This window comes from Protopterus annectens, chromosome 1.part2 (genome assembly GCF_019279795.1).
Source record: "Protopterus annectens isolate FY-2018-M chromosome 1.part2, PAN1.0, whole genome shotgun sequence".
NCBI classification, from domain to species: domain Eukaryota; kingdom Metazoa; phylum Chordata; order Ceratodontiformes; family Protopteridae; genus Protopterus; species Protopterus annectens.
Window position 1 is genome coordinate 261,562,639 of NC_056727.1, and position 10,357 is coordinate 261,572,995.

Here is a 10,357-nt window from a genome sequence, read left to right on the forward strand (position 1 = left end):
ATGGCTTCACCGGAAGAAAATTAAAGTTGTGGAATGACCCAGCCAGAGCCCAGACCTTAATCCAATAGAAAATCTGTGGGGTGACCTGAAGAGGGCTGTGCACAAGAGATGCCCTCGCAATCTGACAGATTTGGAGCTCTTTTGCAAGGAAGAGTGAGCAAATATTGTCAAGTGAAGATGCGCCATGCTGATAGACTCCTACCCAAGAAGACTGAATGCTGTAATTAAATCAAATGGTGCTTCAACAAAGTATTAGTTTAAGGGTGTGCACACTTATGCAATCCGCTTATTTTAAGTTTTTTATTTTTTATATTTTTTCCCCTAACATTTTTTTTTGTTTTTCAATTAAATTGTACAGGTTATAGATCACATTAAAGGTGGGAAAAGTTTTGAAATTATTTATTGTGGTCTCATTTTTTATATCACAAAAACCTGGCATTTTAACAGGGGTGTGTACACTTTTTATATCCACTGTACATGGTGAGATGGATAATAATCACTGCTGTCAGTTTTCATACATCAATTCCCTGTATATACACCCTTATATGCTACAACTGCATTCTGTGACTTCATCCCATAATATATCTTCCATCCTTGCAAACAGTTATCTTGTCAACCACTAAATTAAAATGTGTATCACATCTTCATTCCACTTTGTTTCACTGCAGCTTTATGTCCCTATCCATGTCCTTTTTCAGCATGTCCATTCTTAGTTACGTGTGTACCTACAAGACTGACATTCACACTAATTATCATTACATCAGTCTTGCAGGTTTTATGTCCAAAATGCTTCTTGTACATTTCTGTCACATTTTTCTGAGGGATATGAGTACACTTTAAACATTTCTCCTCTCCATGTCACACATCATTATAACACATTGCATAACAATTCCCCCATTTCACTTCCCCTCATTCTATTTTGTGCCCCTTGCCTGTAAATATGTCCAGGCTACAGCACATGCTTATATGTCAGCATTGCCTATATGCGGTCTGTTTTGTTTACATTGTGTGCTGCTGCTTGCAAGCACCTGTCTATGGCCAGGAACAATATTGCTGGCATTGGAAAGTTGCTTTCATCCACATAGGCGTGATGAGCAGTATGCATATTTGATTAGTGCAGATGCTCATTATGCTAAAACATTTAAATCGTGTAGGCACCACACGGCACCTACACTATTGTTAATGAATCCCGGGGATAGTGTAAGAAAGGGTAGTGTTTGTTGTACAAAATGCAATTTTTGTAAATATATTTATATAAAAAAAAGTTTATAGATCCTGTGACAAAAAGAAGTATGAATTTAAAGTATATGCTGACTGTGATACTAAGAATGTGGTATATACATAAACACACACACACACACACACACACACACACACACACACACACACACACACACACACACACACACACACATATATATAGATATAGATATTGCTGTATACCAGATGTATCCAGCTCTCTATGTAGGAATGACAAATAGAAAGCTGAAGGAGCTTATAAGGAGATGTATTGTAGAAACATGTTTCTGCAGCTAATGAACAACACATTTTTAAGTTTGCAGTATTAAATGTTGCCCATGAACACTTGAAAAGGGGTGACATAAAGACAGACACTGAAATAAAGAATTTAGCTGGATAAATCCACTTAAGAGCAGATTAAGTTCCTCGGTTAAATGGAAGGTAGTTAGCTTAAAGCCAGTTTCGAAAACAAGGACTTTTAGGTGATTGAATAATTGTTTTATTTACGTGACGTAGCTTTTTAGGAATTTTATATATAGGTTTTTACAGTCCCGTGTTATATTTAACTTAAAAAGCATTTATTGTGAAAGCACAGTGTTGTTTTGCTGTATAATAAATTAGCTACCTATGCTTCTGGAGTGGCTTCTTTTCGGACATCCCAATGACATGCAAGAAGATGAAGGGGAAATTCTCCAAACTGCCAGCATTTGTTATTGTATGTGTAAGTGCATACTATCTGGCTGTGCCTGTATTGTGATAGACTGATATCCACCAACAACTGGTTCTCTACCTTATTCCACTAGCTTTTTGGATTGGCTATGATGTCCTTACATTCACGTTGCAGTATTCCTTATGAATGGGGATTCCTTGCTGTGAAACCCTCTGTCCAGCCAGTTTACAAAAGTCTACCATTGCTTTAAGGTACGCTGAACATCACCTGCACACTCCTTGCATAAGGTAGGGCATAAAGGTGACATTCAGGTGTACTATCCTCAAAACATCTTTGCCGCCAGTCTGAATGCTGTTTTAACCACCGGTCTGTTGCATACATCCATTTTTTTTTACCATTTTTCTGTTTGTTGGCCTTTCTGTGCTTACTCCTGTTTGCTGGAGTCCTCACAGTTGCAAATAAGTATCCAGTTGGGTTTTAGGTTACTTTTTCTGGTTGTTTTGTGCTGTTTGGGGTTAATGTCATCCAGAAAGGGTAAATGCCAGTGTGGGAGACTGATCCCCATAAAGACCGACACGATAGGTGTCTTTTTTGCCTTGGTGCTGCTCATGAACATACATCTTGTTAAATTTGTCAGGCGTTTGTCCTGAAAACACTAGGCTTTCTTCCCTTTCCTTGTACCTTGAGAACCAGTGACTTAAGCTTCTTGCTGCAGGTACTATGGACGGAACTTCCTGCCATGAGGGTCAACCATCTGGGAAGAAGAAGGTGCATAAGGTAAGACTGGAATGTTCCACTGTCCAGCCTCTGATGGGAGTTTCTCCTGAAGTTATTATGCACCTGGAGGCTCTCCCGGTTGCTTTGTCAGATTCTTCTACCGTGTCTGGGTTGGAGGCCGGTGAGGATCTGGCAAGCAGTACATCCAACGAGGCTTTGCAGGTGTCCATTTTGGGCATTCAGAAGGAACCACAGTTGACTGTTTTTGAGGGGTCATGTGGGGTTCTGCAGTTTCTCTTTAGGGAAGAGGTTCCCACTCCAGTTGTGGAATGACGTTCTGAGTCTGGGCCTTCTCAGGTTTATAAGACAGCTGTCCCTTTAAGAAAGAAACATAAATCTAACCATGTTTCTTCTGCTCCTAGGGATCCACAAAGTGAGTGGTAGGCCTTTACTCAGGGCTTATTTAATGCTTTACTGTTGTTGCATTCTCCTTAAGGGGTTTCAGTTCCTGCTCCTCCTTGGTCCGCCTCTTACCCTAAAAGGCCCAGAGAATTGCATTCTTCTGAGGTGGATTCTGATGATAACTCCCTTGCTTATTCTACCCAGATTCCTTCTCCTTTAGACTACAGGTCTGAGGAAGAGGATTCTCATACTCTAGAGGATCCATCTGAGGAAATTTCCTTTGGGGAGACGGTCTCTAGGATGATGGAATATTTTAAGTAGGATTGTGCCCAGGTTTTGGATATCCATGAGGTACTATGAGTTACTGCAGATGGAATCTCCTAAACTTGCGGCCATTCCTCCTGTCTTGCCTGCTTTATTGGATGCTTTTTCCACTGCCTCTAAAGCACCGGACTCTCTGCCCCCTGCTGCTAGGAAGTCTGATAGGTTTTATAGGGTGCCTGAAGATTGTTCCTGTTTGTTTAAATATCCCTCTTTGGTGTCTGTAGCCTCTGATAAGCCGTCCCAATTGCTTCCTTCATTCAAGTTACTGCCTTCTGACAAGGACAGTAGGAATATGGATAGGCTGGATAAGAAAGTTCACACTTCATCTATCCTAGCTTTTAGGGGTATTAATTATCAGACCCATATCTCTAGGTATGCCTTGGCTCTTCTTTCTCAGGCTTGTAAGTTTTTTTCCTGACCTTCCAGACTCTGAGAGTAAGTTTTCTGCTCTTTCCTTGCTTGGGACTTCCTCTCAGGTAGTTCATCATTCTATCAAATGTAGTTATGATGCAGCAGATGCCTCTTCTAGGGCTGCTACTTCTGGTTCGGTTCTGAGGAGATAGTCATGACTTCGGCTTCAAACCTTGCCTGATGATATTAAGGCTGAGTTGCTGGATGCTCCTCTGGATAATACTCTTTTGTTTGGTGAAGTGTCTGCTGGTTTATTTAAGTCTCTTCAGGACAAGGAGAAGGCTTTACAGGAGCTTAAGCATGTCTTTGTTTCTCCTTTGTCTAAATTTCAGTGGAACTACCCCTCTAAGCCAGCCTTTGTTAGTAGGCAGTTTTGCCCTCCTTCTAAAGGTAAAATGGGTAGTAAATGGACTCCTTATGCTAAGGCCACTCAGACTGCAGGGATTCTTAAGCCTTTCTTTCCTGACAAACCAGGTACTGTCTGACTATTCACCCATTCCCAACCACATTCCTCTATCTCTTCGCCTTTCTCTTTCTCTTCGAGTTTGGCTCCAGATCACCCAGAATTCTTGGGTTCTGTCAATCATTCGTCAAGGGTACTTCATGGTCTGGATTTCTGACCCTCCATTTATGGGCATTCCTCAGTCTCCTCAGGAACAACTTCCTTTTTTCCCAGAGATTCTTCGAGACCTCTTGCCTCAGGGTACTATTCAAGAAGTGCCTGTGTCCCAAAGGGGGAAAAGGTTTTATTCAAGAATATTTCTAGTGCCCAGAAAAGAAGGTACTTGGAGACCTATTCTAGACCTCTCCCATCTGAACACCTTTCTGAAGGTGCCTTCCTTTCAGATATTGTCCCTCCAGTCCCTTTTTCCTCTCTTGCTCCCTCAGGCCTTTCTGGTGTCTCTGGACCTCAAGGATGCTTATCTCCATATTCCAATCCATCCTCTTTTCAGGAAGATTTTGCATTTCTGTGTTGCTTCCTGACATTTTTAGTTCTGTGCTTTGGCCTTTCTACTGCCTCAAGGGTGTTCACCAAATGCCTTGCTCATTTGATTGCCTTTTGCATGCTTCAAGGGATCCTAAATCTTTCCTTATTTGGACGACCTGCTGTTTCAGGCATCTTCTCCAGAGGTTCTTTTGCAAAGTCTTCATTTTACCATTTCTCTTCTTCAGAACCTGGGGTTCATAATAAACTTCAAAAAGTCTTCCCTGACTCCCTCTCTGGATCATGTCTTTCTGGGTTGCAGTTTTCAAATGGTGCCAATGCTGGCATCCCTGCCTCCTCCAAAGGCATTAACTCTCATTTCTTTCTTTCAAACTCTTCTTCCCCTGGCCTCCATTTCAGCCAGGGAGTTTCAGAGAGCTCTGGGGTTCATGGCTTCCACTATTCTGATGCCCTGTCTGGCCAAACTCCACATGAGGAAGTTCCAGTGGTTTCTGAAGTCAGTGTGGCTTCAGCATGCACATCCTCTAAGCTTTCCTGTTCCTCTTCTCCCATGTCCCAAGAAAGAACTTCTGTAGTGGGTTCAGCAGTTGTCTCTGAATCCCTTTTCAGCCTTCGCTTCCCTCTCAGGATCTGTTCACAGATACTTCAGATGTGGGATGGGGAGCAACGTTTGGCTCCCTGAGGGTTCAGGAAGTGTGGTCGCCTCATCAGCGGAAGGAGCACATCAACATCAAAGAGATGAGGGCTCTTATGCTGGCTCTTCAGGCCTTTCATCCTCTCTTCTCTGCAGGACCTCTGAAGGTATTCACAGACAATACCACAGTCATGTGGTATATCAACAAACAGGAGGGTGTAAGATCCTACCGTCTTTGCCTGCTGGCACTTCTGGTATGGGATCTGGCTATCCAATATTGTGTGACTTTTCAGGCAGTTTACATTCCTTCAGATCGGAACTTTGTGGTAGACAGTCTGAGCAGATCCTTCACTCAATCCCATGAATGGATGCTTCACAGGGATGTGTTTCTCAACATTGTTCACCAGTGGGATACTCCTCAAGTAGATCTCTTTGCCTCCCCTCTGAACAGACAACTTCTTCTGTTTTGTGCCAGACTCCCAAGTCCTCTGGTATGGAAGGTGGATGCCCTCTCATTTTCTTGGAAGGGGATGTTTCTTTGCGCATACCCTCTCCTTCTTCTCATTTCGAAAGTCCTGTTCAAGATTCAACAGGATGATTCCAAAATCTTGTTGGTGACTCCCTTTTGGCTGCAACAGCACTGGTTCCCTCTACATCTGCATCTAGCCAGGGGCAATCATCACAAGTTACCTCACAGGGTGGATCTCCTCACAAAAGACGAGGGGTCTCATCCATCCCCACCTGTCCATGCTTCAACTGACACTGTGGGTGATAGGGTTTTGATTCCTCATAGGCACCTTTTTTTAAGGACATGCTGCAGGTCCTGAAGGAGGCCAGGAAACCTACTACTAGGGATCCCTACTTATCTAAATGGATGAGGTTTTCTATTTGGTGTCTTTCTCATGACATGGGACTACTTTTTTGTGGATGTTTCCTTGGTTCTTTCTTATTCGTGTGAGTTGCTCAATGCTGGTTTGGCCTATTCTTCTCTTAAGGCCCACTTATCAGCTCTTTCTGCTTGTCTGCCTTTAACTCCTCTGTTAGCTTCTAGATTTGAGATTAAGCAATTTCTTAAAGGCATCCTTAATATTAGTCATCCCAGGAAGCCCATTCCTCCTCCCTGAGATCTTAATTTTGTTCAAGAAAAATTGACTCAGGCTCCTCTTGAGCCTGCTGTTTTAGCTTCCTTGCAACATTGTTCTTGGAAGACAGTTATTTTGTTAGCTCTTCTGCCAGATGGCTATCTGAGTTGCAAGACATTATGGCTTGTCCCCCTTTTTTGATATTTCATGAGGACAGGGTGTCCTTGTGTACTAATCCTTCTTTCATGCCCAAGGTGGTTAATGAGTTGTCACTTAATCAGTCTATTCATTTGCCTACTTTTTTCCCTGTCCGCAATCTGGCAGTGAGAGGATGCTGCATACCTTAGATGTGCATAGACAACTCAGATTTTATTTAGCTAAAACTAAAGCTATCAGAAGGTCTGATCATTTATTTGTTTCCTTTCATCCTAGGTCTTTAGGTTTGGCTGTTTCCAAGCAAACTATTTCCACTTGGATTTCAAAGAGTATTTCCTTTTGTTAGACTTTCCATGGCAAGAGCCTTCCTTCTTCTGTAAAGGCTCATTCCACTAGAGCTGTGGCTTCTTCTGGTGCTTTTTTCAAAGGCTTAGACATTAATTCTATACTTGAAGCTGCTACCTGGACTTCTGTGCATACCTTTGCCTAACATTACCAGTTGGATGGTATCTCCAGGCCTAGTGCTGGTTTTGCTGCTGCCATTCTTCATGGCTTCTTGGAGAGCTCTGCTGCTTCTTCCTCCCCAGGTTTCTTCTTGAGCTTTTTCACTCTCCCATTCATAAGGAATACTTCAGCAGTAAATGTAAGGACATAGTACAGTTGTGTAAAATCTTACCTTAATGGTAGATGTCCTTGCCTTCACCACTGTAGTATTCACTCCCTCCCTCCATCCCTTTTTCTCTTCCTGGCTGTACAGATTCTCTTTGGTTTTCCTTGGGCTGCTGTTCCTACTGGGCCAATCTGTTCTGAGGATGATACACCTGAATGTCACCTTTATGCCCTACCTTACACAAGGAGTGCACAGGTGACATTCAGTGTACCTTAAAGCAATTGTAGACTTTTGTAAGGTGGCCGTACAGAGGGGTTCATGGAGGGAATCCCCATTTGTAGGCAATACTGCAGCGGTGAAGGCAAGGACAGCTACAATTATGGTAAGATTTTACACAACTGTACTTTTCCTTGTGACACAGAATAGGGTAGAGCAAGTGTTAAAAGATGGACAAATAAATGAAGGGCAAAAAGAAGACAAGGGAAGCATAAGCTTCTTGCAGAAAGTAGTCACAGAGAAACAGGCAGGAAAGGAAAAATGCAAGAAAAAGAAAAGTAGCCAGAGTTATTTAAATATTACAAACAAACATAGTAACATTCGATAGCCAATTTGCAATCCAGCAGACAGTGTAAGGATTTCCATTAAGGTATGTCTAGTTCTTCAAAAATATCTACTTGGGAGATAGTGTCTAAAGCTCTGGCCAGGTCAAGATAAGCATTTAGCTTGGAGTGACTACTATCCACAACCCTCCTTAACCTTTTCAAATATGTTTAATAGGTTCATGAGACAGGGTCTACTCTTCACAAAATTAAACTGATTGGGATCTAGATCAGTTAAGTTGCCTAAGTCTGAATAAATGAGTTCTGCTATGCTATTTTTGGATTCCATGATTTTGCATGCATGGTGAGGTTGGTGCGTCTATAATTTTCTAGGTCAGTATAGGGGCCACCCTTCTACATTGCAGTCACAGTGGCTATTCTCCAGGATTCAAGCACAAATCCTGTGAGCAGCTTGAGACTGAATGATAGAGTCTTCTATACAATAATGAGAATGCAGTCTGGTATGTTATCATATCATGTGGAAGTTTTTCTATTGATTAATTGATCAATTGGTTGATTAATTGATTTATATCCTTTGTTGTCCAGATTGATCCTACTAGGTTTGTGGTCTTTTTACACTACAAAGGGAAATTTTGCCAGGTTATCAGTGAACTTCACATATTCGTCATTCTTTACTCAAAACCAGCCTAGTGTGAATACATGTGCACATCCTGTTCCTGGCTTAGTGATGGCTGGTAGGATGATGTGCGAGATGAAGATAATGTCTGGTGAAGCAGAGGTGAACACCAGCTCTATTGTAGAAGTGAGAAAGGAAAACATAAACAGAGATAGTTGCCATTCAGAGTGGAGAGCAGAAGAAGAAGAAAGAAGAAATCAAAAAAAGGTATATTGTAAGGATCCAAAGTAAAAACAATATGGAAATGGACAGATATGAGGTATAGGACATCATTATTCTTCCATTGGGTATTAAAACACACAAGCTAAGAGCCTCTATGTTATTTTATTTATTTATTTAACATTTGTTATTTATTAAACATTTGTCAACTGGTGAAGTCCGACTTGGAACAAGCCAATTTTCAATGGAGGCCCAGGGAACAACGCTACAGACGCATGTCTTTGTAACATGGGAGGAAATAGGAGTACCCCGTGGAAACCCACATAAATGCAGGGAGGACATGCAGACTCCACACAGAAGGCACCCCCGATGAGAATCAAACCAGAGAACCTCTTGCTATGAGGCAACAATGCTGCCACTGCACCGTCCAATAAATGTACAGACTTCTTGCACTGGCTGGGGATCGAACCCAGGTCAACTGCTTGGAAGGCAGCTATGTTCACCACTATACCACCAATGCTTTCAATATTTTGATAAATAAAGAGCTATTCTGTGACATTATTTTTGAGACTGAACAAAATATGAAAAGATTTTATGCGTGAATAAAAAAAAGAATAATAACCCATGAAATGAATACACAGTTAAAGCATTTTTTCAAGAAACAAAAAAAAAAAAAAAAGAAAATACACATACAGTTCAGAACATAAGTTGAAAAAGAGACTTAAAAATGTAAAGAGTTTTTGAAAAAAAGTGATGGACATTTCTAAATAGTTTGATAATAGGGGTTTATATAGGGACATGGCCTTGCAATGTTGTTTTGAAAATGGAAAATAAAAAAAAAAATCATATATATACCAAGTATTAGAAATGGTGAAGGTAATAAGGGTGGGGTAAAATATTGTGGCAACAAAGAACATGTTTATTTTGAGGTAGAGAAGGACATTTAGTGATTAATTGTGATAAAAAAGAAATATTACATATGTGGTAAAACTGAACATGATGTGAAAATATGTGAACTTGAATGTTATAGCTGTAAAAACTGGACACATATGGATGGATTGTGAAGCAAAACAGATAGTGAAAGTAAGGTACAGGATAAAAAACAAATTGATATAATAAAAGAAAAGAAAAATAATTTAAGAAAAGGAAAAATATAGTAACAAAAAAGAGGAAGAAGATGAAATAGAAATAGATTCAGAGTTCTGTGGTGAAGAAGACATAAGTTGGAAAGTAGTAAAACGTAAACAAAATTCTATTGGTAAGAGAGTAAAAGATAGAAAAAGGAAATAAAAAATACAATTTTTAAAGAGATAAAGTTAACTGATGAAGAATAACTGCATAAGAAGATGAGTCCCGCTAAATTAAGGAATAGAGAAACCAATAACTTAAGAATTCTTTCAGTAAATGTCAATAGTATAAAAATATAAATAGGTTCATAGGTTCATAGGTTCATAGGTTCATACTAGGCTATCTGCCCAAGGGCATTTATAAGCCTAGCCCATAGTTATGTGGCTTTTGCCACCCCTTTAGTTTGAATAAAAACTATGCCTATCATTTTTCTGTGCCTCTGTCAAGCAGTGACACTGAAGTAATCCCTGGGGTATATCTGCGATCTCCCATTCATTGGTCAAGATTCCTCTTGAACAAGGCCAGCGAGGTGCTCTGCCTCACATGTACCGGGATTTTGTTCCACAGCAGTCTCTGGGTGATGAATCTGTCCCTCCAGCACGTTCTATTTATAACCGTGTCAAGGTTTAAGTCTCCCGCCCTT

At 40.8% G+C, this 10,357-nt stretch overlaps 1 non-coding gene across 1 annotated transcript; it reads right to left on the reverse strand.

Moving 5' to 3' along the window:
• Window positions 1–9,034: 9,034 nt before the first annotated feature.
• Window positions 9,035–9,106, reverse strand: TRNAG-UCC. Its single transcript has one exon. It is a non-coding gene; the product is annotated as a tRNA-Gly (tRNA).
• Between the last annotated feature and the right edge of the window lie 1,251 nt (window positions 9,107–10,357).